Source organism: Mustela lutreola, chromosome 2 (assembly GCF_030435805.1).
Source record: "Mustela lutreola isolate mMusLut2 chromosome 2, mMusLut2.pri, whole genome shotgun sequence".
Taxonomy (NCBI): domain Eukaryota; kingdom Metazoa; phylum Chordata; class Mammalia; order Carnivora; family Mustelidae; genus Mustela; species Mustela lutreola.
In genome coordinates this window covers 29,226,527-29,252,356 of record NC_081291.1, presented here as the reverse complement: position 1 = coordinate 29,252,356, position 25,830 = coordinate 29,226,527, and the positions used below count along the sequence as shown (strand labels likewise).

Here is a 25,830-nt window from a genome sequence, read left to right as displayed (position 1 = left end):
AACCAAGTGATATTTGGGACTGGGGGGTCTACTAAATAATGTATTACTGTCTGCTCTAAGGTCAGCTTTGTGAACTTCTTTGAAGACAAATGCATTCTATGCAACATTTTAACTGATAAGAATAAAAATGATGGCTACTGTGTTGGACTGCTCACCACATAGAAGACTTTGTGTGTATTTTACAAAGATTACCTCATTTCAGCCTCACAATAATTTAATTTGGTGAATATTTTCATTCTCATTTTTCAGTCAAGGCAATTGAAACTCAGAAAGGTGCAATAACTCTTAAAGTTAGATCCAAATTAAGTGGAGGCTGGATTTGAACCCCTATCCGTCTAAATCCAAAGCCTGGGTGTCTGATATCCTAAGGACGCCCTGTTAGAATTCTAGGGGTTTGAAGAGTAGATGTCTTTGGAGAGTCTGGCCTGGGTAGAGAGAAGGCGCCATAACGCTGGTCATCACCTTGCCATGTGATGTTAGAGCAGAGGCCTGGTACTAGAGGCTTGGAATTCCAGAGTCCAAAGATTTCCTCTTAGTTAACCTTGCTAAAAATTCCCTTAGAAAAGGCAGTTGGATAGTAAAGTTCTCAAGAGTTGCTAAATTTGAATATGTAAACCCCTGTAAATGTACAGTAACTCCCTAGGGCCCAGGGAAGTATGAAAATGAGGGGGAGACATAAAAGAGATTCAACTTAAGGGAAACAAAAGAAAGCAAAAATATCTTATGAAAAATAATTGGAAGCAGATTTCAATCAGGAAGCGGAATTGTAAATAGACTCATGCCAAAGGGGGGCCGAAGACAATGATATCTGGATTAGATCATTTAGGAGCTACGCAGAGGCTGCAGCCATAGGCACTCTATAAATTTATGACGATGGTGATGATGGTGTGCAGCAGTAAGCAGGAAGGGCAAAGTAGGGAAAAGAGGAAAAGAAAGTGGCTGAGCTGCATTGCACCATAAATCCAGGAGAAAAATATTCTCTCTTCAGATGTCCAGGGTAAAATTGTGCCTCGAGTTCTCTATTTCATTTGGTATACCTTATTCCCATAAAGGAGCGCCTGGAGGGAGTTCATATGAGGACCAAAATTGAGTATATCACAAAAATGTCCACTGATAGGAAAATCCATTTGACTTTCCCTCTTGCTGTGGTTTTACTCGAGGCAGAAATTTGAAGGAAGAAGAGAGGGAAGGGGGGAAAAGGACAAGGAAGGAAAAAGAATTACAGTTTCTAGATGTTGTGTCATCCCATTGCTAGTAAGTGCTGGCGAAAGGGACCTATGGATCGATATGTTATGTAAGGTAAGAAAAAATGAATTTCATGAGTTCATGTGCTTTCCTGGTAGAGTTGATAGGAATGCATTTTTGAAAAAGAAACAGGCCCTCCTAGTTTGTTCATCTTATGGTTTGAGCCTGATGTACCATGTCGTGGCTTTGGAAAGAGCAGGCCCAGTTAGGGAGTCAGTCGGCTGAGATGTGACCCAAGCATAAAGTTGTGCTTCCTGTGGGAAATGGATTCACCTTATGCCCACTCAGAACGCAACTCCTGGGTGAGTTTACCTCTATTCTAAGCTTCAAGTATGCAAATGATGTCTGTTAATCCTGTCATCCCAGCCCAACTGGAAATGCCGGTTTGAAAAGAACAGAAGCAGTTGCCATGATACTCTCTACAAGACTTAAAAGAGCAGTGTGTTTATGGGTCGGGTGAAATAAGGCTTAGAATAAAACCCAGCATATCTATTGAGCATCTTTCTGTGTCAGTCACTGTATCTGGTGTTATATATATATATATATATATATATATATATATATAACCTTATTTAATCTTAATTATGACACACATACCTATTAATATATTAAGGTTATAAAATTTTCATGTTAAAACAACAGAATAGACTCTGTTGGAGGGTTTATAAGTTTGTATTTCACCACCCGTCCTTGGTGGATACTTGGTAGTCTCTTAAAGACAAGGTTGTTCGAATTCCCAGATATGTGTAGGTTGACTTTTCTGTGCTTCCTTTCTGTAGCCTAGCTCACTTGTTTGTTTCCAGATAGTTACCATCAGGCTTGAATAAACAAAGCAACATAACTCACACCCTACAGGTGTGTAAATGATCTTCAATGTTAAGTTTGACTATATGCAACATTTGCCTTAGGTGCTAGCTTTATTGCTCAAATCCCCCCTGTTAAGAAGATAAGATCTACTATAGTGCTATATAGGCTACTTAGATCTTTGAGAATACCTTGGTGTTTCTATTTACTATATATGTATATACATTTCTGAAGCCTCCCTTTTCTCTCATTTTTTCATGTATACCCCTGCTATGTGGTACAATTTATTGGTGACAGGTTTAATTTACAAATACATAACATAATTGGTCTGAAGGATGACAAAATTTTAATTTAGTTCAAATTGTTCTTTTATTTTATGTACTTGTTTGAGAATAATAATTACTATGGGGCCCCTGAGTGGCTCAGTTGGTTGAGTGTCTGTCTCTTGGTTTTGGCTTAGATCATGACCTCAGGGTTGTGGTATCAAGCCCTGCGATGGCTTCATGCTGAACGTGGAGTCTGCTTGGGATTCTCTCTCTCCCTCTTCCTCTGCCTCCCACTCTGCTCCTTCCCCCCATTCGCACATGCTCTGAATCTCCTTCTCAAAAATAAACAAATAAATAAAAAATTTTAAAAGGAATAATAATTAATATGTTATGCTGTATTGATTTTTTAAAAATTTTTATTTATTTTTTTAAAATTTCTTTTCAGTATGCCAGAATTCATTGTTTATGCACCACACCCAGTGCTCCATGTAATATGTGCCCTCTTTAATACCCACCACCAGTCTCACCCAACCTCCCACCCCCCGCCCCTCCAAAACTGTCAAATTGTTTTTCAGAGTCCATAGTCTCTCATGGTTCATAGAGTCCATAGTCTCCATGTCCTCCGTGTTATTTCTTATGCTCCACAAATAAGTGAAACCATATGATAATTGACTCTCTCTGCTTGACTTATTTCACTCAGCGTAATCTCTTCCAGTCCCATCCATGTTGATACAAAAGTTGGCTATTCATTCTTTCTGATGGAGGCATAATACTCCATAGTGTATATGGACCACATCTTCCTTATCCATTTGTCCATTGAAGGGCATCTTGGTTCTTTCCAGAGTTTGGTGACTGTGGCCATTGCTGCTATGAACATTGGGATACAGATAGCCCTTCTTTTCACTACACCTGTATTTTTGGGATAAATACCCAGTAGTGCAATTGTGGGGTCATAAGGAAGCTCTATTTTTAATTTCTTCAGGAATCTCCACACTGTTTTCCAAAGTGGCTGCACCAACTTGCATTCCCACCAACAGTGTAAGAGGGTTCCCCTTTCTCCACATCCTCTCCAACACATGTTGTTTACTGTCTTGTTAATCTTGGCCATTCTAACTGGTGTAAGGTGGTATTTCAATGTGGTTTTGATCTGAATCTCCCTGATGGCTAGTGATGATGAACATTTTTTCATGTGTCTGTTAGCCATTTGTATGTCTTCATTGGAGTAGTGTCTGTTCATGTCTTCTGCCCATTTTTTGACATGATTATTTGTTTTGTGTGTGTTGAGTTTAAGAAGCTCTTTATAGATCCTGGATATCAGCCTTTTGTCCTATTGTCATTTGTGAGTATCTTCTTCCATTTCATGGGTTGCCTCTTTGCTTTGTTGACTGTTTCCTTTGCTGTGCAGAAGCTTTTGATCTTGATGCACTGTATTGCTTTTAAATAATATAATTCAACTAAAAAATGAAGCATGGGGGCACCTGGGTGACTCAAGGGGTTAAAGCCTCTGCCTTCGGCTCAGGTCATGGTCCTGGGATGGAGCCCCACATTGGGTTCTCTGCTCAGCAGAGAGCCTGTTTCCTCCTCTCTCTCTGCCTGCTTCTCTACCTACTTGTGATCTCCATCTGTCAAATAAATAAATAAAATCTTTAAAAAAAAAATGGAGCACGAAGAGCCCCCATATTCCAGTGGAGGTTATGTCCATATTCTGCTGGGTGATCTGTATAGCAAAGCATTAAAGCCACTAAGTGCTTATCATTTGCATAAACACCTTATGAAAGATGATTATCATTTAAGTTACAAAGTTGTTCCTTAATTTTCTTCTGACATGTTTGTTTTAGATGCATTGCCTGTAGTTCAAAATTGTATTACTGAATAGCAACTGTTGCCTCCCACTGTGTCTTTTTTTGTATTTGATACTAACAGACACTTTTATTTTCAGTGTGTTGTCATATAAATTTATTAATTACTCAAGTAGTTTGAAAAGTTGTCCCAGACTTTGACCTGTGAATTAACTAATGGAAATTGTAATAGAAATGGAAATTCATTTAAAGCTGACTGAGGGCTCTTGAAAATGTCTGGGATGATCTAGTTTGTTTCTGGTCTGTGTTTATGACATTAAAAGGAAACCAAAGTTGAGATGTAAATGAATAAACATCAGCACTGGAAGGTATTTGTATAACCTACATAAGTGCTGGGGCCATATCTGGTTCAGTCTTATAATAAGAGAGCAAATGAACTTATTGAAAAGTAACTTTTTTTTACATTAAAACAAAACAAACTTTATATTGATTATCAGAAACAAAAAAGTAACATTAAACAGAATAATGTATTCTTGGCCTAGGCTCTTTTTTTTTTAACAGCTTACTTTTTGTTGTTGTTGTTGTTGTTTTTGGGAAAAGTAATTTATAATTTTACTTAGGTCTTTTAAAAATTTTTGAGCATTCTTTTATTCATTACACATGACAACTATTCTTTTTTTTTTTTTCCTCCGTATAATCAGTTCCTGGTTTCATTGATCTCTTCTATTGTTTTTTAGTTTCTATTTCATTTATTTCTATTCTAATCTTTATTACTTCCTTTCTTCTGCTGGTTTTAGGCTTCGGTTTTTTTTGTTGTTCTTTTTCTAGCTCCTTTAGGTGTAAGGTTATGTTGTTTATTTGAGATTTTTCTTGTGTCTTAAGGTAGGGCTGTATTGCTAAAAACTTGTCTGCCGTGGTTGTTGTACCCTAAGATTTGGGACCATTATGTTTTCATTTACAGTTGTTTCCATGTATTTTTTAAAAATTTCTCCTTTGATTTCCTGGTTGACCCATTCATTGTTTAGTAGCATGTTGTTTAATTCCCATGTATTTGTGGTCTTTCCAAATTTTTTTCTTGTAGGTGACTTCAAGTTTCATAGTGTTGTGGTCAGAAAATATGCATGATATGATCTCAATCTTTTTGTGCTTGTTGAGGATTTGCGACTTAGAATGTGATCTATTCTGGAGAATGTCCCATTTGCACTTGAAAAGAATGTGTAGTCTGCTGCTTTAGGATAGAACGTTCTGCATATATCTGTTAAGTCCATCTGGTCCAGTATGTTATTCAAAGCCAATGTTTCCTTGTTGATTTTCTGCTGATATAACCTGTCCACTGATGTAAGTGGGATGATAAAGTCCCCTAGGATTACTATATTATTATCACTTAGTTCCTTTATGTTTGTTATTGTTTTATATATTTGGGTGCACCCATGTTGGAGGCATGAATATGTACAATTGTTAGATCTTCTTGTCCGGCAATCCCCATTATTATGATATCGTACCCTTCTTCACCTCTTGTTACAGTCTTTGGTTTAAAATCTAGTTTGTCTGGTGTAAGTGTGGCTTCTCTGGCTTTCTTTTTTGTCATTCATTGTATTATAAATGTTTCTCCATCCCCCACTTTCAATCTGCAGGTGTCTTTGGGTCTAAAATGAGTCTCTTGTAGGCAGCATATAGATGGATCTTGTTTTTTTAATCCATTCTGATACCCTGTGTCTTTTGATTGGGGCATTTAGTCCATTTACATTCAGAGTAATTATTGGTAGATGTGTATTTAATGCCATTTTATTACTCATTTTGTTGTTGCTTCTGGAGATCATCTCTGTTCCTTTCTCTGTCATATCTGATCTTTCCTTTCTACTCAAAGAGTCTCCTTTAATAAGTCTCGCAGGACTGGTTTAGTGGTCACAGACCCCTTTAGCTTTTGTTTGTCTGGGAAACTATCTCTCCTTCTATTCTGAATGGCAGCCTTGCTGGATAGAGTATTCTTGGCTGCAGATTTTTCCCATTCAGCATGTTGAATATATCATGCCACTTCTGTTTTGCCAAGTTTCTATTGAGAGATCTGCAGCTAGCCTTATGGGTCTTCCCTTATAATTTAGGGACTTCTTTTGTCTTACAGCTTTTAGCTTTTTTTCTTTATTGGTATATTTTGCAAATTAAATTATGATCTGTCTTGGCGTTGGCCTGCTTTTGTTGATTTTGATGGGAGTTCTCTGTGCCTCCTGGATCTGGATGTCCAGGTTAAGGAGGTTTTCAGTTATTATTTCCTCAAGTAAATGTTCTCTCTCTTCTTCTTCTGGGACTCGTAAATACTAATGTAATTACGTTTGATGGAGTCACTGAGTTTCCTATACATGTCAACTATTCTTAAAATCCCCTTCCATTCTTTTTCTCTTTCTAGTGATCTTTCACTTTGCCCTGCTCAGGAGTCAAGTATTCTCTTTCACCCCTTCACTTTCCTTGTTATACTCTTTATATGAAGGGTGTGGACTTGGGCTTTTATCCCAATCTTCCAGTTCTGTTTTTGTTAACTGTCACATAATTCTGCATCACAAATATTAATAGTTCTTTTAGAAAGGGGGTGAAGGGAAAGGTCAAGCACAATAAATTTCTTTTCTGGGGGAATGGAAGGTTTGGAACACTAATATTTTAACCAAATTTGTCATTAGTGCACTTAAAAATTGATTAAATCCATTGCTTATTAAATTCATTGTTAATACCAAGCTGAGAACAAAGCATTATTAATTCCTTTGAAAATAAACTCTGTGTTCAGTGAATTTAATAAATAGGAGAAGTAGAAGCCAAAAAGGATGGAATTCATTAATTTGGGACAAAGGTAGAGTAGAATATTAGAGAAAATCCGCAGATCACAAAATTATAATATAGTTACTGAACAAGTATGCACCCTCAGGGAAAAATGATCAAGGGGGTCACAGAGGACGTTGAATAATAAAGCAACTATGTAGGACTAATGAAGACCAAGCTGAATTCAGAAATAAATTAAGAGAAATGGCAAGACTTTCTTTCCTTCATATTCATTCTAGGAAGATATTTTCTCGCTCTTGTACTCATTTTGTAGGATTCAGGAAAATTTCAGCTAAATTTGGATGATAGTCACAGGTATGATTAATAATTTTTGCAAAGAAAAAACGAGTGTGATTCTTACAGGAGAGGATGGCACCTGTCTTCACTTGTGGCTTTAAGAACTGATTGATATAATAGTGAGGCATATTTGGTTAGTCTCTGGGAAAAAAATTATCACATGACATTAGATATCAGAAAACATTAAAATTTTTTTTTTAACTTTTAAAAGATCATTTATTTATTTATTTATTTGGGAGGGAGAAAGAGAGGGGGAGAGAGAATCAGAGCAGGGGGAGGGGCAGGTAGAGAGAGAGGGAGAAGCAGACTCTCCACTGGGAGGGGAGCCTGACTTGGGACTTGATCCCAGAACTCTGAGATCATGACCTGAGATGAAGGCAGATGCTTACTTAGCGGACTGAGCCAGCCAGGGCCTCCCCCATCACCTTTTTAAAAAAATAGACAGTGTGTTGAATCATGTTCTGGGGAATGATTAGGAGATAAGTTTTATTTTTGAGCTCTTAACAACTGTGGAGGCAGGAATAAGAATGCTCTGGATTAATCCATGTAGGGTTTTTCCTGCTGCAGAGTCAATGATTTTGTGAAGTGTCTTAAAAAATCTATTCCCCAAGATTGCACAAAACACCTTCATTCCTTTTTGCGCATACATAAGATTTATTTCTTGTTTCTGGAACTTACTACTTAATGCTTCTGCTAAGTTCATGAATATTTTAAATCAATTACTTAATCAATAGAGAAATTTTTCTCCTATTATATTTGGCTAATTTAACATTTGGCCAAATCAGAATGGTTGAATAAGATTCTACCAAATGTTATATCTTTGTAGTCTTTTAAAAGGTATTTGCTAGGATACATGTATTCCTAAAGAGAGTTGAGTTTTTTTCAACAAAATCATCTAGATCACAACTGCTCTTGTCTTATTTTGAAATAAGCAGTACATCTTTTAAATGTGTATACAAGTTTTTATTTTATTTTATACATATTTATTTTACCATTATCTCTCTCTCAGTAGCTAGAGAGGTATACATACACACTTGTGTTAACCCCAGTGTGTTCGGATTGATGTAGACTAGAACTTAACCTTATGTCCTGAAACTATGCCATAGTGGTGTACTCTAAACTAGAACCCTCATATTGTTACCTTCTTGGGTGAGAAGAGAAGGATGAATACTGTGTCCTTCTTTCTTGCTTATCATGGCATGGTTGTGTTTTTCTTTAACACAGAGGAAAGGAAATTCATTATTAGTTTCCCTTCATTTCATTTCAGATAAATGTGGGATTTTTACTAAGCTTACAAGAAATTGTATATAGATCATGTGGGGAAGTAGCCTGTGCTATCAATAGATAAGGTTTCTAGTTATCCTAATTTATCAATTTTGTAGGTATTACTATGTCGTCCTTTTGAATTTCAGCTTGGGGAGTAAATGCTCAAAAGTTTCAATATCCAACAGGACAAGAACTGGTAGACTAAAGGGACTTTCTGCTGGTTGCTTTGGAGGGCAAACTATTTCTAAGACTTGCAAAGCTATTTTGGTTAGGAACACAGAAATGATAATTTTGGCTCTCAGTGGCATTTATAAGGAATGATTTATAGTGGTTGAAGTCTCTCTTTGGATTATGTTTGTTTGTTTTTTTAAAGATTATTTATTTTTTTATTTGACAGACAGAGATCACAAGTAGGCAGAGAGACAGGCAGAGACAGAGAAAGGAGGAAGCAGGCTCCCTGCTGAGCAGAGACACCCCCACCCCCGACTCGGGGCTCAATCCCAGGACCCTGGGATCATGACCCGAGCCAAAGGCAGAGGCTTTAAACCCCTGAGCCGCCCAGGTGCCCCTGGATTATGTTTTTATTAACCTTTTTCTATTGAATAGATTTGTACTTTGATGTTATTTTGACATAATAAGATGGTTGTTTCATTTCCCTCAATGAGGCAAAAGATCCACCTTATAAACATTTCTACACTGTGGTACCACCTGAATACCTCCGAGTCATGGCTCCTGAGTTCAGCTCCTGAGTCAGAGAGAATTCTCTCTGGAGTTTTCAGCTAGAGTTTTCCAATCTTAGCTTGCTATCACATTGCCTGGAGAACTTTTTTGACTCCATTCCTACTCATGTTTTAAACCATATTCCCTTCCTCCCTCACTTTCTGGGGACAAACCTGATGGCAGCCTAGCTTTGGAATGCCTGACGACAGGGCAGTCGAATGCAAATCTCTGTTGCTTCTAAGATAGTATTCTGCTCCATAGATCTTTTCTAGTCTGGAGGTCAAAGTAGTGGGGAACCTTAAGTTCTTAGTAGTGCCCTGACAATTTAAAGAGGTACATCAGTGGAGAGGCATATCTTCCCAGGGGAGTAGATAGAGGGTTATAAGGATGCTCCTCAGCTCTTAAATTACTAACCACCTGGAAAATCTTTCAGATGACTTAAGCCCATGCCTTCTCTTTTAGATATTGTGCCCATGTTAATTTGAGTTTTCATTCTTTCAGGTTGTGTGGACACTCATTTTTCTTAAACACCTGTCTCCTCTGCCTAGCAAGGTAAGAAAAAGATACATAAAAACTCATTTAATTTATCTAGATTCTTTAATAGGTTTAATCAACTTTCTCATTTGCCATTTGAATATGAAAGACTTTTTGAATATCAAAAATTTCATGTACTTTGAAAGGAAGTTTATGGGTGCCATTGGCTGCCTGGTTGATAAAATGACTTTGGTGAGGGAGAATGTTAGCAATATATGAATGAAAGATCCTGATTTGGGTGTTATTTGGGCTAAGGTAGAAGAGAAGTCAAACTCTGAATTATTTTTTTCTCTGGTGGGAGATCAATACTGTCTAGACATGGTCTCATTATGACTTTGCATTGACTAAGGCAGACTCGGTCAACAGTAGAGCCGACATTCCTGTAATCCAGGCTGCTGGTTGGGAATTTGTGTTACCTGTTACTACAGAGAACCTCTGGTTCACTGTTGTCCAATCTGTGTATCCCAGCATCATCCCTCTCAACTGTAGGGTTAGCCTAGATGACAGCATATGCCAACTCCTGACCTTTTTTTTTTTTTTTTTTTTAAAGAATCTGAATCCTAGAAGTCCTGGGAGCTGCTCTCTAGGATTTCCTGGCATGCTTGGTGATAGTTGCATAGGGCATGAGAGGAACTTCAGAGCATTTGAATCCTTTGTGGTCTCTGAAACATAAAACCAGAGACAGTCGTACAAGTCACATGTAGAGGCCCCAGGCCACATCTAAAAGCCCAGCTATATTCTCTGTCATACAACTGCCTCCTCATTAATTTCTATAAATAATATCCTCATAGATGGAAATGTCACCAGTTTTATATTCAGATTAATTCTTGTTTATAAGAAATTTTCATCTATTTCAGTATATTTTTAAATTGAGGAGGTTTATGATTCTTCACCTAGCATCAGAACTTAAAAATCTGGTCTTCTCCCTGTTAGATATTCAGACTCCTGGCTGTGCTGCTCTGCACAGAATCTTAAGTCCTTCGTTTGTGGTTATTTGTTGGCATTTTGCAAGAGAGTGAAGCAATGTCTGAGCCACTAGAGGCCAGAGGTGGCCCAGCCTGACTGGGTTTCCAACAGAGGAATAAATGTGATTTGTCTAGCATCTTTACTTTTAAACTTTGGGAAAGATGACCGTAGACAGTGAGAAATAATGCTGATTATATAAAGGATTGCTCATGATAAAAGATCTCTTTCTGGAAATTTAAGTGTTCTGGTAGATTAGCATTATTGATCATTCTCTTTCCACATAGTCTACAGATGATCTTAGAATCCTGAAACTATTATTCTTTCTTATCTAGTGTTAATTAGCAGAACAAGGAATAATCTAATTAAAAGACAACAAGGATGTGTTCTAATTGTTCTAATAAATTATGCTAATACTCAATGCATTTAGTTACTTTTCAATAGGAATTTATTTAATGGGTTGACAGATTGTCCTTTATGGCCACAATCTTAACTTCCATTTCTTCTAAACAGACAACTTACAGTAGGATAGTTAACTGTCCAAAAATCTGTTGGGTCATTAAGAGAATCTAAGGTTCCATGTAGTACATATGGATGAAGAAATGGATCTGGGGTTTTCTAGATAAAAGAATGACCCAAGACAGAAGAAGTTAAAATAATGACCAGTAGAGTCTATAGTAAAAATCAGTAACTGACTGTTGCACTGAGGACAATGGGCTTTTCATTTATTTTTTAATTATCAAGTTCAGTGCTGATAACATGATACTAACTCATGTAATTGTGTTTGCTTAGTTTTAGCATTTTATACAAATCTGTTAGACACCATATTGTTAATTACATATATGAGATGGTGCCTGCATTAAAGTAATGTCATCATGAGGCAAAAATTCAGGAAATCACTTCTGATAGCCCTTATGTTTTCTCCAGAAGACGCCAGTCTCCCTGCTGATTTGAACATAATTCAGATATAGTTTGTTGTATGACTGTATGAGAGGGAAGTCTCATTGCAATGTGGAAAAAAGATGCCAAGAAGGACCTGAGGAGGAATAAAAATCTGTGTGTAAAATGGCGGGAAGCATATGGATCAGTTCTAAATAAATACAGCCACTCGACATATCTGAGAAAAGCTGATTCCCAGGTTGATTTCTGTTGTTCTCCCGTGACATGACAATCTTTGAAATTTAAGTAACAAGCCTCCAGGTAGAAAGGGATTCAGTACTTATCAAGACTAGGAAGTGTTTTTGGAAGGGACATTTTCCCAAAAGATAGCAATTTTGTGGGAATAATTTTCCACTTTTAGAAAATTAATCCATTCAAATTGTCAAGTTCATCAAAGAGTATGGGGCTGGCACGAGTACAGATTCTAGTTTATACTCATAAAGTTAACTTACTTAAGAAGAGCAGCCATAGAGACAAAACAAAACAACATGCACACCATAAAAAAAATGAGAATTAAAAGAAAATTATCTTCGGTGGCAAAAGAATGCAAGCAAATTTCTTCCCATTCTGAAGTGCATCAAATAACATGTTGGTGATTTTTTTGGCTGCTTGTTCCCTGTCTTAATATTCTAGTTCATGTCTTCATTTTCAAGGGGACACTTTCATATGTTCTTTTTCTGTTCTAAAAAGGTGACATTTCTTTCAAGTCCATCAGGCTTGAAGATTTCTTTCCTTTCAAGGAGGCTGAGTGCTATAGAGCTCCTAACCCAACTGAAGACCTCTCAGCACCACGTCGAAATTAGATCAAGTGCCCGGGTGGGTTTGACCTTCCTTGTTTCTAAGGCATTGACAATGTCTGCCTTTGGGAAGCAGCATGGATAGGACACTCATTTCTTTTCTCTTCTTTTTTTTTTTTTTTTTTTAAGCTTTGACAATTTTTTTTTTTTTTTTTTTACTGTGGAAAAATAAAAATAACATAAAATTTTCCATTTTAAGCATTTTTAATATATAATTCAGTAACATTAAATACAACTTTTTAAAATGATTTGGAATGAAAAGGAAATAAGCCTGTGCTCAAATAAGCACTTACATTGTGCAGAGAGATTTTTACATTTTTATTCTGTTTTTTATTTGTTTCCACCCATTCTGAAATTAATTTTTACCACAAGTGTGATACTAGTTCTAACCAATTATACCCGTCTATGTGAAGCCAGAACAGAATTCCATCTACATTCTAGAAAAGACTGTAGATGCTCCTAGTGGGTTGGGAAGGGTATGTGGCTAGGGATCCAGATAATTAATAGTGACTGGGGGCTAGAGGAACCATGTTTCTCTCTGAAGGTCCTATGGACACTTCTGGAGCTGAGTGTAAATTTGACATGTTGTACATAAATCTGATCTTTTTTTCTCAGCTTTCTACATCTCTTATTTTTGAGTTTCTGCTAAGATTCAGGAACTTAAGGCTTTCAAGTACTGAATGAAAATGACAGCCAACTTGGAATCAACCCAGAATCCTATAACCAGTGAAAGCATTCTTCAGGAATGAAAGGAAGTCAAGATATTCTCAGATTAAGGAAAACCAAGAGAATTTGTGACTAGTAGAGCTACTACAAAAGAATAGCTAACAGAAAGGAAATGATTAAAAACAGCAAACAAACAAACAAACAAAAGGAACCCTGGAACAGAGGAAGGAAGAAAGAACACAGTAAGCAAAATACTGGTAAATACATTAGGCTTATTTTTTCCTCTTGAAATTTCTAAATTATATTTAAAGATTGAAGTAAAAATTATAGTACTCTCAATTTGGCTGCAAATGATTACAATATTTAAAATAATTATAAATGGAGACAGTAAAGGGACAAAAAGGGAGGTAAGCTTTCTATACTTTATTCAGACTGGTAAAATGACACCAGTCATTTTGTGTTCTCAAGTTATAAATGTATAATACCTAGAGCAACCACTATAAAATTATACAAGGAGATGTACCCCAAAACACTTTAGATACATTAGAGTTCCAAAAAAATGTTCAGATAACCTACAAGAAGGCAGGAAAACAAAAACAGAAAAACACAAACCAGAGAGAACAAAGAGCAACCAACAATTAAATGGTAGGCTAAGTCCTAAAATATCAACAATTACATTAAATAGTCTAAATATGCCACTTAAAACAGAGATTGGCAGAGTTGTTTAAGAAACATGACCCAACTATATACTGTCTATGAGAGACTCACTTCAAATATAACAGAAGAGGCAGATTAGAAATAAAAGGAAGTAAGAAATATTATCATGCATGTATTAATTAAAAGAAAGTAGGAGTAGCTGGTTTTTCGAAGAAGTTAATAAAAATGACAAACATTTAGGAAGACTGGCAGAGACAAAATGATGGAAGACACAAATTACCAATATCAGGAATGAAACAGGATATCACAATAAGCCCTGAAGATCTCAAAAGGATAGTAAAGAAAAGAATGCTTGCTGTGAACAACTCTACACACATAAATTTGACAACTTAGAAAAAATAGATTTCTTTCTGAAAAAACACCAATTTTTTCCCCCATGATTTACCCAGTATGAAATAGATAGTTTGAATAGTCCTATAACTATTAAGGAAATTGAATTCATTTTAAAACTCCCAAAAAAGAAATCTCCGGCCCAGATGATTTTGATGGAGAATTCTACCCAACATTTATGGAGGAATTAACATCAATTTTATAAAGACTCTTCTAGGAAATAGAGGAGATTACAATTAATTTTATGAAGCTGGTATTAGATAGACACCAAAACCAGGCAGAAACAATATAAAAAAGAAAACTATAGATCAATAACCCTCATATATATAGACGCAAAAATCCTTAACAATATATTAGCAAGTATAATTCATTAAAAAAATACACATGATAACCAAGAGACCATGGGCTCTATTCCAGAGATCCAGGACTAGTTCAATATTAGAAAACCCACCAGTGTAATGCACCATATTTACAGACAAAAGAGGAAAAAACTCACATGATTTTATCAATTGATGCAGAAAAAGCTTTTAACAAAATTCAATACTGATTTATGATCAAAACTCAGAAAAATAGGAATAGAGGGGAGCTTCCTCAACTTGATAAAGAACATCTTTTTAAATTACTCACAGTTAATGTTATACTTAATGATGAAAGATGGAATGCTTTTCTCCAAGTCAGGAAGTAAGGCAAGGATGTCCTTTTTGCCACTCCTGTTCAACATAGTGCAGAGGTTTCTAGTTGATGCAGTAAGGCAATAAAGAAATAAAAGGCACAAAGCTAGAAAAGAAGAAAGAAAACTGTCACTACTTCTGATGACATGATTTTCTATTTGGAAAATCCTAAGTGATCTAAAAAGAAAATAAAAAGTCCTCTTAAAACTAATAAGTGAGTTCAACAAGTTGTAGGATATAAAATAAATTTTAAATATAAGTTGTATTTCTGTATACTAGCAGTGAACAAGTAGACACTGTAACTAAGAATATAGTGTATTGGGGGCACCTGGCTGGCTTAGAGGAGTGTTTGACTCTTGATCTCAGGGTCTTGATTTCGAGCCACAAGTTAGGTACAGGGATTACTCAAATAAATAATTTTAAAAAGAATAAAATTTATAGTAACTCAAAAATATGAAATTTTTAAGTATAAATCTAATAAGACATTTATAGAATTTGCATGCTGAAGATGACATAATCCTGAAGAAAGAAATCAAAGAAAATTTAAATAAGTGGCAAAACATACAGTGTAATTTGGAAGACCCTGCCTAGTAAGGATACCAATTCTCCCCAAATTGATATACAGGTTTAATGTAGTTGCTACCAAAACCATAGCATGATATATGTATTTTTTTTTAGGTAGACAAGGTTGTCCTAAAATTTATATGGAAACAAAGGAACAATATTGGAAAAGAAGAATAAAGGGGGAGCAATAGCCTACCCAATTTCAAAGCATATAGGATAGCTACTATGTGGCTGTTCTTGGAGTGTGAAACACATGCATCAATGGATCAGGATACAGAACTCAAAAAGTAGATCTAAATGAATATGCCCAACTGACTTTGAACAAATGTGCAATTTCCCTCGATGGAGAAAAGAGACCTTTTTAATAAACGGTCCTGGAATAGTTGGCAAAAAGTGAACCTAAAACTTAATCTCATGCCTTATTTAAAAATTAACTCAAAATGTATCATGGACTTAAATATTAAAAAATTCCATAAAACTATGATGCTTACAGATGAAAACATAAGAGAAAATCATTGTGATCTAGGGCTAGGCAAAGAGTTCTTAGACTTGACACTAAAGAGGATGCATAAAAGGGAAAAAAATGATATATTGGACTTCATCAGAATTAAGACTTTTGCTCTGTTGAAGACACTGTTAAGAGGATGAAAAGACAAGCTTCAGACTGGGAGAAAATATTTACAAACCACATATCTGAGAAAGCACTAGTATCCAGAATACATAAAGATCTTTCAAACTCAACAGTAAAAAAAAAAAAAAAACCAAACAATCCAATTAAAAAATGAGCAAAAGTCATAGACATTTTGCTGAAGAGGTTACACAGATGGCAAATAAGCACATGAAAAGATGTTCAACATTATTAGCCATCAGGGAAGTGCACATTAGAACCACACAATGTATCACTTTACACTTATCAGAATGGCTTTAAAAAAAAAAAATCCAATGATAGCACCAAGTGCTGGTGAGGATGCAGAGAAATTGGATTACTCATATAGTGCTGGTGGGAATATAGGATGGAAAATGGTTTGGCAGTTTCTTACAAAACTAAACATGCGCTTACCGTACTCTTGGGCATCTATCCCAAGGAAATGAACATTTATGTTCACACAAAAACCTGTACACAAATGTGCCTGGAAGATTTATGTGTAATAGCCCAAAACTGGGAACAACCCAGGTATCCTTCACTGGGTAAACGGTTAAACAAACTGGAATACGCCCATACCATGGACTGGTACCCAGCAATGAACCTTTGATTCGTAGAGACTATGTGACTGAATCTTCAGGGATTTTGGTTGAGAAAAAAAACAAGCCAATCCCCAAAGATGACATTCTGTATGATGCCATTTATAGAACATTCTCGAAATGACATAATTATATAAATGGAGAATAGATTTGTGGTTGTCAAGTGTTCGGGAAGTGTATGGTAGGAGGGAGATGGGTGTGGCTGTACAAGGGGCAGTAAGAGGATCCTTGTGGTGATGGAAATATTCTGTATCTTGACTGTATCAATGTCAATATCCTGGTTGTATTATTGGGCTATAGATTTGCAAGAAACTACCACTGGGAGAAATAGGGTAAAGGATACATGGAATCACTTGTGTTTTTTTCTAACTTGCATGTGAATCTCCAGTTATCTCAAAATAAGATGTTTAATTTTAAAAAGGGAAGGGAGTATGGACAAAAAGAATAGGGGAAAATATAGCAGAATGTAATTGTAGATGCTGCCTTAAAAGGCCGGAGACGTAGAGGTTTAGAAGGTTCTCCTAAAGGTTTAAGAAGGTAGGAGTAGAGAAGTGAAATCTAACCAAGAAGTTTATAAAGGGTCAGGAAGTAGTGGCATTATAAATCAAGGAAAATTGAGAGTTAATGAATATGAAAAGAATGTTGAAATATAATACATAGCTAATAGATCCCCCAAAGCCCTTCCTTGCCCTGTGTAGCCTAGGAACTGCTTCTCTCATCCTGCTCTTTCCTGACTGGGGAGAAGACAGAAGGGGGTGAATTATAGGGTCTGTGACTGGGGTTACCAGGCAGAGCTGAGGATGAAAAGAGGGCGTATTGAGTTAAAGCCTCCATAATGATGCTCTCACACTTTCCTACTAAGATCCCAGAATCTGTTAATTAATGATAGCCAGGTTTATAAACCTGAGGCAGGAAACTGGCAGACACTGTTCTGGAGAACTTGACCAGCCCAAGAACACAGACCTGGAAACACCAGCCACCAGGACTTCCTTCAAGCCACTCAGGCTAGGCCTGCATTGTTCAGTATGGTAGCCATTAGCGATATGGGGCTCCTGGGCCGTGAAATGTGGTTAGTCTGATTTGAGATGGGCTATAAACATAAATCATACTGAGAATTTTGAATATGTCATGTTAAAAAAAAAGGAAAATATCTTATTAATTTGTAATACATGTTGAAATAGTATTTTTACATATTGGGTTAAATAAAATATTAAAGTAATTTAAAAATGAGGAGCCTGGGTGGCTCAGTCGGTTGAATGTCAACCTTCGGCTCAGGTTATCATCCCGAGATCCTGGGATGGAGCCCTGTGTTGAGCTCCCTGCTCAGCTGGGAGTCTGCTTCTCCCTCTCTCTCTGCTTCTCCCCGACTTGTGCTCTCTCTCTCTTTCTCTCACTCTCTATCTCAAATAAATAAATGAAAGTTTGAAAATGAAAAAGGGACTGCATTTCTGCCAGATGGAAAGCAAGAAAAACAACTTTTATAGAGCCTCAGTGTTTTTATTAGTAACCTTAAAGCAACATGGTATCAACACAAAGGGAGCAATCAGCCAAGAAACTGAAAAGAAAGAAAGTCCTAGTTACATGTATATGATTTATGTGATGCATTTTTCTCTAGCTATTTTGGTTGCTGAACCCAGAAGTAGGCAGGCCTCCTGGATACACATATGGATTGTTTCATCCTCCTGAGTTCATCTTAAAGTCTGGATGAGACTTACACACACCTTAGAAAATAACCAAAGTCCTTCATGTATCAGTAGGAGGGTGTCCAACCTGTGTGGTTTGTTGAGTGAGTTAGTCTGTTTGGATTGGAATCCTAGATGTGCAATTTAGTGATTGATTCAAGCCAAGTGACTTTCTTTGCCTAAGTGTCCTCATCTGTGGAATGGGACTAAAAGTAATAGTATTCCTTTTTTTTTTTTTTTAAAGATCTATTTATTTGAGAGAGAGAGAGAGAGAGAATGCAAGAGTAAGTGGGGGGAGGGGAAGAGAGAGAGAGAGAAAATCCTGAAGCAGACTCCCCTCTGAGTGTAGAGCCTAATGTGGGGCTTGATTCCAGGACCCTGAGATCATGACCCTACCCAAAACAAGAGTCAGCCACCCAACTGACTGAGCCACCAAGGCACCCCCAAAATAATACTATTCTTTTTTTTAAAAAAAGATTTTATTTATTTATTTGACAGAGAGAGATCACAAGCAGGCAGACAGGCAGGCAGAGAGAGAAGGGGAGCAGAGCAGAGAACCCGATGCAGGGCTTGATCCCAGGACCCTGAGATCATGACCTGAGCCAAAGGCAGAGGCTTTAACCCACTGAGCCACCCAGGTGCCCCAAAATAATACTATTCTTAAGGTCATTGTGAAAATGGCATGATTTAATGTGTGAAAAGTGCTTAGTGCCCAACACATAGTAAGCACATGTAAATGTTATCTTTATTGTCCCTGTGGGCTAGTGACTCTAATATCATCTCTAATCCCTAGGACATTCTGTAAAGAAGCAGAGAATGAGAATGGAGGTTTAGAGAAAAAGATTTTATTTGTCTATTTGAGAGAGAGAGAGTTATCAGGAGAGAGCACAAGTGAAGAGGAAAGGGAGAAGCAGACTCCCCACTGAGTAGGGAGCCCAACGCGGGGCTTGATCCTAGAACCCCGGGATCATGATCTGAGCTGAAGGCAGACACTTAACCGACTGAACCACTGAGGCGCCCCCAAAGAAGTCTTTTTTAAATCATCCTAAGAGGATAGTGAACCTGTCTGCGTGGTGGATGGTTAAGAGCTGGGCTCTGAGGTTGGGGATTCTTGTGTTCAAATCCCAATTCCACCACTTAGCACAGTCAGGTGGTGCTGGACAGGCTAGTCAACTCCCTTCTTCAACCTGGCATTGTGAGAGTTTCTCCCTCATAGATCGTTATAGGGATTGCATTAGATAATGCATGGAAAGCCCTTGGCATACTAAGTGCTGTGTAATTGTTAATTTTTTATGATGTGATTTTTATTACAAATATGATCTAAGTCTCAAGAGCTAGTTAAGTGGTAGAGCTACAACTGAAACTCCAGCAGGCCTTTTTATTCAGTGTTCTCTCTTCTCTACTTTGCTACCTAATTGGTTGGTTTTCATTCATCCTATTAGAGTCTACATTTATAAAGTTAGAGTTGTTAGTGAAGATTTCATAAGAACACTTTCCCAGAGTTTTTTTGTTTTTTTTTTTTTTTTAACTGCCAAGTCCAGAGACTTAGGATGTAGCTTGGTGCTGAAGTAATTGGCTCTTTTAGTCTTGCATTCTAAGAAGTCCTCCTAGGGTAAGGTTGAGAACCGTGAGAGCAACTCTCACGTTTGGATAATTGCCTTCAGGAATATGTTTCCTTGTGAAAACACACGTGATTCAACGGCATCTCCTTCCTTCCCTCACCACGCCGTTTTGAAAATCTCATGATATATCTTCACACTCTTGTTCTCTGAGTTTCCCCTTTTAACTATTGCCTCAAGTACCAACACTTAATATTGTTTTCTTTTCAGTTTATCAACTAGTTGGGGAAGTGATGTACTTGGTAGCACTGAAGTGTTTCTTCAGAATACAGAAATGATTTAATCTTAGGAGGATGCAGAAATGACTTAATTTTCTACTGTCCAAGAACTGAAGCATCCTGAAACTGGTATTTGCCAGGTACTTGAAGCAAAGGCTACATGATTTACTGACACTACGACGTCATGTCAACAGCCAGTTCGTGTTAGAGATTAATTCAGAAAGCCTCATTAATATGTTGAGCTAATGACAAGGATGACATGTTCTAATACCTCCTTCAGTGTAATGTTTGATGTGTGTGTGTGTGTGTGTGTGTGTGTGAGAGAGAGAGAGAGAGAGAGAGAGAGAGAGAGAATTGGATTGATTTGGCCATGAACAAGACAGAAACGTATAGCACTGTAATATCTAATAGGTGTCTTCCAAATTTCTTTTAACATTTGCACCCTTCTTCCTAGTAGTTAACCACACAGATTATTACTGTAGTTTCATTTCCCCAGTGTGGAGTTTTGATATAAAAGGACTAACAGTTCTTTTCCAAAATAACCGAGAAAACAACAGGAAATAGAATGGCAGAAGTATTTCAATTTTGTCATGAAGAAGCTTACCATTTTCCCCCCCGTGATTTAGACATCAATTAAAACCATGACATTTCTCTTGTTTTGAGTAGCATGGGAGCAAGAGACATGTTCTGTTATAAGGACCCTCATTCCCTTCAAAAAATCTTGAAGGATACCTTAAAGTTCTCTTACCACTTTCTTCTAGTGGTTTCCACAGTGGTTCTGTTTGGTTAATGAGTTGCTTCACGGTGGCAAACATGATAAATTTTTCTCTGTCAAGCTCTCGCTCTCATACTAGAGATTAGAGAGAAGTAAGCAAGTTTCACAACCCCCTGTGCCCTGTAACTGAATCCAAGTTGAGCTGGGTAAGGTTTGTGGTCTTCATTTATACATTCACCAATCAGAAATTACTAAATGCATTTCATTGAGGATCTATGTTAGGTACTGTGAAAACTTCAAAAGGTGCTTTGGACAGTTCTCCAGACTTAAAGAAACTTGCCCTTCTGTTCCTCTTTTATTTTCCCTTCCTTTCCCCCTTATACCAAGTCCCCAAAGCATTTGAAGCTGTCTACTAAGTTAAAGGTAGTCGGCCAGCAATAGAACAATTAACCATAAAACAGAAATGTGACCATCTTTACTGCTGTAAATTGGTAGGTCCTTGGAAGGAACCAAATTTGATTGTAAGGTTCCTGACCCCTAAGTCAAAAGGGAATTATTTGGCTTATGTAGCATTCCTTGTCTGACCAGAGAAAGCATTACAGTTTTTCCATGCACGTGGAATCTCTTGGGAACAAAACTAAAGGCAGAACTCTTGGTTGTAAATACCGACTCTAGTGCATTATTTATTTATTTATTTATTTTATTTTTTATTTTATTTTTAAAAAGATTTTATTTATTTATTTGACAGACAGATCACAAGTAGGCAGAGAGGCAGGCAGAGAGAGAGGAGGAAGCAGGCCCCCCACTGAGCAGAGAGCCTGATGCGGGGCTTGATCTCAGGATCCTGGGATCATGTCCTGAGACGAAGGCAGAGGCTTCAACCCACTGAGCCACCCAGGCACCCCACTAGTGCAGTTTTTAAACAAAGGAATAAGTGCTGGAATGTAAGGCTGAGGGCATGCATCACATCTGCTTTGCTTACTGTTACGCCTTTGGGCTCAGAAAGTGACTCTTGGGGGTTATATGATACATGGTTGTTCGTTTAATTAAATTGAACTATTCAATGTAGAATTTTGCACCAACTTTTAATGACAATGAAGACACACTATATACTCTGTGTCTTTGCATGTTGTGTTCTCTCTCCCTAGAATGCCAGCCTTCTACCCCTTGTTTAGTTCCTTCTCATCTTGCAAGTCTCACATTTATTTTCATTTTTTACTTTTTAAAAGATGCTATTTATTTATTTATTTATTTATTTTTTTGACAGAGAGAGACTTAGTGAGAGAGGTAGCACAAGCGGGGGAAGAGAGAGAGAGAGGGAGAACAGGATTTCCATGGAGCAGGGAGCCCTATGTGGGGCTTGATCCCACGACCCTGGGATCATGACCTGAGCTGAAGGCAGACACCCCAAGTCTCATGTTTAATTCAACTTCCTTTGTTTTAGTATCTCTTAGAATGATCACCTCCTTTCTTTAGATCTCTTGACTCAGCTGGAAAAGACACACTCCCTGGGGGAGTCTTTGACTTGTGTTCAGGTCCCCTAACAGCCTCTACAAGTCAGAGATAATGTTTGATTTTGATCACCTAAAGAACGCAGGCCGTAGCATAGTGCTTATAGTCACTTATTAGATACTCAGGAAATACTTTAAGTGAATGTAAGTAATTAATTACTAAACAAGGCAGTGATTTGTGCTTCTAATTAACTTTGAAAATGATAATGGATGAAAATGTAGATACAGTCAAGCATAAGAATAGTGATGACAGCGACGACAATGATTTTTTAAAAAAGTAATGGTAACTACTCTGCTGAATTCTAACCATGTTCTGGGTCCTTTGCATAAGTTGTTTCCCTCATAACGTGGTGAGGAAGGCAAAGTTACTTTCCCCATTTTTACCATCGAGGAGAATGAGCATAAAGATTGACAGCCTGGATAGAGTCATGTATTTATTTGATTGGTGAAGCCCAGGATTCTAATGTTCTTTTTTATTATTATTATTTTAAATATTTTTATAAACACATAATGTATTTTTATCCCTAGGGGTACAGGTCTGTGAATCGCCAGGTTGATTCTAATGTTCTTAACCATGATGCAAAATTGTTTCCCTACGCTATTTTGCTAAAGCCTCCTGAGGTTTATGATCTGGAGGCGTGAAGTGACAGTGTCCTCATGTGTCCTGAGGAGTGTGGGAGGTTACCTTGTGACAGGGCAACGTATCAGCTCCTCGTGAGGCTTCAGCTGTGTTTCTACCTGGGAAGAGAGCGCATAGAACCAGAGGCTGTAGGATTCTTTCTTTTGTTCTCAGAAGATGGGCATAGGATGGGTGTTTTACCCATCCCCTGTGGTGTGGAGCCCCGTTGCAGAATTCCTTCGTTGTGGCTCCGTTCACAAGGAATTATCATGTACTTCATTTGTTCATTTGAAAATCCCATGTTTATTGCAGTGCAGAGTAGTCACATTATTGTAAGTAATTGAACAAATTAAATGATTTGGTGTACTAGCTCTCTGAAAAGTCTAATTTCCCTGTGCAGAATCATGGGTATCATCACCACATCAAAGGCACAAAAATAGCACATTTACGTTGGTAACTTACTCCTAGCATTCCTTCCTACCTTGTTTCTGTTGCTGTTGTGGTGGTTGTTGTTGTTTAGATGGTTAGAAACCAACTGAAACCTTCCCTGTAGGATGACATACATGAGGATAATATTTAAATATTAGGGTCTTGATGGGGCGAAGCCAAGAAGGTAAATCCAGCCCTGCACTGGCGCCTTCTGCCTCCTCAGTGCTTTATGTGCAGAAGTGGGGAATTGCCAGATTTTTCATTAAGGGTTTGGCTAACTGCTTCTTTAAGGCCTTAAGGTCTTTCAAATAAGTGTACATATAAGGCATTTTTAAGTATACAATATTGACCCAGGAGGAAGCATTGGGTCTTTTGGGGATTTCATGATTACTGTACCTTCCCGCAAGCTTTTTTCCCTCCACCGATTCTCCCTCTAGGAAAAGAAGGAACGTTTTGACTTCTTTAAAGAATGACCTCCTTGCTTTAAGGAGAATCCTTTGATTATTAGGAGCAAAAATCTTAAAGCTAACTCTAACTCTTTTTCTTAAATCCCAAATTCCATTTCGGAAGGGGGAAAAAAAATCTAATCTCAAGCCCTAGAACATAGAAGGTTAATGGTGGACTTGCTTCAAGGAGAGAAATATGAAAAGCAAAATTGCTAAGTCTGCGGAGAACTAATCAAGTATATTGTTCCCTTGATTCTGGAAAATTACAACGAGCCTTTTAGAAAGGTTGAAAAGATGTCCATGGCCTGCTCTCAGTTTACTTTGTCTGTAAATGCATGTTTCCCTCTTCCCTGTGGTTCCAGAGGTGCTGGTAAGTGCTGATGGTAATGGCTGCTGGGGGCCGGCTGCCTTTCCCCTGGCAGAGCTCTGCGTCTTTCCACACGACAGATGGTTCCCTCTGCTGGCTGAACTTAAAGTCAGCCCTCCAAGCAGAGCCAACCCAGGATGAATCATCATCATCAGTCTCACTGATTCCTTTAACATGGTTTTGAGTTTTATCCTTAAAAAAAAAAAAAAAAGGAAGAAAGAAAGAAAAAAACCAAGCATCTGTGACCAGTTTCACTGCACTTTAGGACTGGTGATGACTTCTGCCTTCTTTGCTTTCTCCGTCGCCCCCTCCCCTCCACCTCTTTCCTTGTGTCTCCGTGCCATTCTCCCTCTCTCCTTCCTCTCCTTCCTTCCGTTTGGAGAAAACGTTAAAAATACTGATGACCACGCAAAGGAATACAATAAACATCTGTATTCCCATTATCAAAAAAATGAGCATCTGTCTCTGCTTACTTATAGTTGCTTACAGATTGTTTGCTTAAGGAAATTATTGATGAAATCAAATTCCCTTTTTACTACCGCTTTCTGTCTTTCCTTCCACTTTCTCTGGTGCCTGAACCTCCTGCTCAAAATTCCCCACCACGGGTTTGGGATGTTTTTGACCAGTTTGTTGTTTATTTTTATACACACATATATAGGTATCCACAACTAATACATACTATTGTGTTTGCATGTTTAAAATTTTCCTTCTTGTTTTTTTTTTTATATATTATTTGCAAAACTTATTTGTATGGATGCCTATAAAACCAACTGAATTCTTTTAACAGTTGCCTAATATTCCATCGAATAAATATAGCACATTTTATTTACCTATTCCCTTTTTAGGGCACCTTTTAGGTCATTTCCACATTTTGCTATGCTTAAAAGAAGGTAAAACCACTGCAATGATCTTTCTAGTATATACACAAGGAATTGTGCATATGTTTCTTGAGCCCAGATAATACTTACTATATTAATTTCCTGGGGTTGCCATAATGAAGTACCACACACTGAGTGACTGAAGACAACAGGAATTTATGGGCTCACCATTCTGGAGGCTGCAAGTCTGAAATAGAAGTGTGACCCAGGCCTTTCTTCCTCTGAAATCTGCAGGGGAATCCTTTCTTGCTTCTTCTTGGCTTCTGATAGGTCCTAAGCATTGCTTGGCTTGGAGCTGCCTCTCTCCAACCTCTGCCTTTGTCATCACATGGTGGTCTCCCTGGGTGGGTGTATTCTCGTGGTCATCTTCTTCTAGGGACACTGGTCTTCCTGGAGGAGGGGTCCTTTCCCCTCCAGTATGAACTCATCTTACTCAATTATATCTACCATGACCTTATCTCCAAATACGATCACGTTCTTAGGTACGAGGGGGTTAGGACTTCAACGTACCTCTTTTGGGGGGGATAAAGCCATAATTTAACCGTAAGATTCATCCTGACCACGCATGATATGGCCCAAAACCATTAGATAAAGAAAGGAAGTAATTACCTTTAAACGAAATCTTAGGAAATGAATAGGAGTTTATAGTTGGGATGCTTTTATTTCTAAGAAGGTCCTGTGAAGGGAATATTGGAGATAGAGGTCACAGCAGAGAGGA

At 37.6% G+C, this 25,830-nt stretch overlaps 1 protein-coding gene across 11 annotated transcripts in view; it reads left to right on the top strand.

The window, feature by feature from the left end:
- FHIT (fragile histidine triad diadenosine triphosphatase) overlaps nucleotides 1-25,830 on the top strand; it is a 1,430,768-nt gene that overhangs the window by 355,029 nt on the left and 1,049,909 nt on the right. For all 11 annotated transcript variants that reach the window (XM_059161363.1, XM_059161366.1, XM_059161367.1 and 8 more), the window contains one exon: nucleotides 9,707-9,757. The gene's annotated coding sequence lies outside the window, so the exon portion shown is untranslated. The remainder of the gene's footprint in view (nucleotides 1-9,706; nucleotides 9,758-25,830) is intronic.